Source organism: Tenrec ecaudatus, chromosome X (genome assembly GCF_050624435.1).
Source record: "Tenrec ecaudatus isolate mTenEca1 chromosome X, mTenEca1.hap1, whole genome shotgun sequence".
Taxonomy (NCBI): domain Eukaryota; kingdom Metazoa; phylum Chordata; class Mammalia; order Afrosoricida; family Tenrecidae; genus Tenrec; species Tenrec ecaudatus.
Genome location: NC_134548.1, coordinates 28323071 through 28326151, shown reverse-complemented (window position 1 = coordinate 28326151; position 3081 = coordinate 28323071). Strand labels below are relative to the sequence as shown.

General features: G+C 44.8%; 1 pseudogene; it reads left to right on the top strand.

The window, feature by feature from the left end:
• Window positions 1-1595: 1595 nt before the first annotated feature.
• Window positions 1596-2870, top strand: LOC142434254 (pre-mRNA-splicing factor RBM22 pseudogene; annotated as a pseudogene).
• Window positions 2871-3081: the final 211 nt, after the last annotated feature.

The window sequence follows — 3081 nt, the reverse complement described above, 5'->3', positions numbered from 1 at the left end:
TACTGGAAATTTTCCCTGTATATAAAACTTCTCTCACGAACTCAAATTCACTGCAATCAATTCTATTCTGACTTAACATTGACCCTATAGGACAGAGTAGAACTCCCAAAATGGGTTTCCAAGGTGGTAATTCTTTACTAGAGTAAAATAGCTAGTTGTTCTGCTGTGGATCTGACTGTTGGTTTTGAACTGGTGACATTATGGTAAGTGGGCCACCACATAACCACTATGCCACCAGGGCTCCTATTTATAAAATTTGGCTCACCTATTTATAAATATTGACGTATCTAAATTTGCCTTCTTCTGATCTAGTTGGCAAGTCTAAAAAATAGCAAGTTTGGTCAACTAACAATTTTCTACCTCAAGGAGCAAAATCCCATGCAGAATGTCTGAAAAATTATCTTCAATATTTTATTTCATCATTATAGATTTAATTTTATTTTAACATACTTACATGATGGCACTGGCAACGCTGTTGGGTAAGTATTGGACATGGCAACTGTGAGGTCAGAGATTCAAATCCACCAGCAGTACTGCTTCAGAACAACAGGACTGTCCAATCCTGCATGGATTTACAATCTCAGAAACCCTCCAGATGGTTGCTGTGAGTCCAAATTGACTCAATGGCAGTGTAAAATTATTAAGATCATTTATCTCAAAATATGAAAGCTTCCAGCACTTCTTTGACTTAACAATTCTTAAATTGGTGTTAATATATTTGCATTTTGATTTTGGAAATATAACTAAATATGAATTTTACATTTCAGGGAGGGGCTGATGTAACATAAACATTGAGGATGCCTCCATATGATACAAAAAAGACAGTTTCCATAGTGACTAAATCAAGATGTTTTAAAACATATTTATATCATTTTCATCTTCCTTTGCCTAATTAGTGTACAATCGTATTACAGCTGCTAGCATCCCTAAATTGGGATCACCAAGATAAATGATTTTAAAGGAAATTCATACTAAATGAATTACTTATCCTATTGAAAAATCCAATGGTAATATAATTTTTTCATAACATGAAGTGCAGAACTACAATCACACTAGGTGTTTTCGAAATACATTTAATTGCAGTGCTTGTATTGGTGGCCTTAAAGATTCCTAGTGGCAAAGTATTGCAATGATAGGTGTTTCGAATCTACCAAGTACTCAGAGGAGAAAGGTGGTTTGTATGCAGATTCTATTACAATTTCCAGTCTTGGAAATTCTGTACAGCAGTTCTACTCTGTCCTATAGGATCACCATGGGTCAAAATTGAAACTCAAAAGCAGTTGCTTTATTCATAGCCTTGGCATCATATATGTTATTAAAAATTGGAATTATGCAAAATCTAATACCCAGACATATGTATCCTGCATACACACAAGTAAGCCACATTAATAAAGGTCATTTATATGCCAGGTGCAGCTGCCTGTAACATTAGTCCAACATGGGTTCTATAATTCCAATAAAGTCATAAATGCAGAGAAGAAATTAATTTGTCACAACACATTGTTTGTAATTGTGTGTATTTCAAACCTTCCATAAGATTGGATTTTTGGGGGGCGCGACGAGCTTGTGGCGGTCCTCGCTTCCGCCTGGGGAGCCGCCGCTGCCGCCAGACACCCCAAGATGGCGACGTCTCTGGGTTCTAATACCTACAACAGGCAGAACTGGGAGGATGCGGACTTCCCCATTCTGTGCCAGACATGTCTTGGAGAAAACCCCTATATCCGAATGACCAAAGAGAAGTACAGCAAAGAATGCAAGAACTGTGCCAGGCCTTTCACAGGGTTCCGGTGGTGCCCTGGAGTCCGAATGTGCTTCAAGAAGACAGAGGTGTGCCAGACCTGCAGCAAACTGAAAAACGTCTGCCAGACCTGCCTGTTGGATCTGGAATATGGGCTGCCCATCCAGGTTCGTGACGCCGGATTGTCTTTTAAAGATGATATGCCCAAATCAGATGTCAACAAAGAATACTACACGCAGAACATGGAGCGAGAGATTTCTAACTCTGATGGGACACGTCCAGTTGGCATGCTGGGGAAAGCGACATCCACCAGTGATATGCTGCTCAAACTGGCCCGCACCACACTACAAGAGGAACCTGCCCCACATTTGCTCCTTCCGGGTGAAAGGCGAGTGCAAGAGAGGAGAGGAGTGTCCCTACAGACACGAGAAGCCTACAGATCCAGACGACCCCCTTGCTGATCAGAACATCAATGACCGCTATTACGGCGTCAACGACCCCGTGCCAATAAGCTTCTAAAGCAGGCGTCAACCATGCCCCGTCTAGACCCGCCAGAGGACAAGACCATCGCCACGCTGTACGTCGGAGGTCTAGGCAACACCATTACTGAGACAGACCTAAGAAATCACTTCTACCAGTGTGGAGAGATCCGGACGGTCACTGTCGTTCAGAGGCAGCAGTGTGCCTTCATTCAGTCCGCCCCCAGGCAGGCCGCATAGGTGGCTGCTGAGAAGTCCTTTAATAAGTTGATTGTCAATGGCCGCAGACTCAATGTGAAGTGGGGCAGATCCCAAGCTGCCTGAGGAAAAGAAAAGGAGAAGGACGGAACCACAGACTCCAGAATCGAGCTTGAGCCCGTACCCGGGGTGCCAGGCGCTCTGCCGCCTCCTCCTACAGCTGAAGAAGAAGCCTCTGCCAACTACTTCAACCTACCTCTGAGCAGTCCTCCAGCTGTGGTCAACATCGCTCTGCCTCTGCCCCCTGGCATCTCCCCGCCCCCAAGGTTTGAGCCACACATGTTCCACCGCATGGGACCACCCCCTCCTTTCATGAGGGCTCCAGGACCAATCCACTACCCTTCTTAGGACCCACAGAGGATGGGGCCCACGCCGGCAAGCACAGCAGTCCCTAGCACACCGGTGCCACGCTAGCAAACTCCAGGAATGGGTCTTGGATTAAAGCTATTTTTTCCGTCTTTGTAGTCTCCCTGGTAGCTGAATGTGTTCAGATGTGGGGCAGGCAGAACTGCAGCCGGCCTCTCATGTTGAAGGACAGACGGACCTCCAATAAACCGGAGCAGTCAGGCTGTTGCTCTCACATTGCTAAGGAGACCTAATGACTGC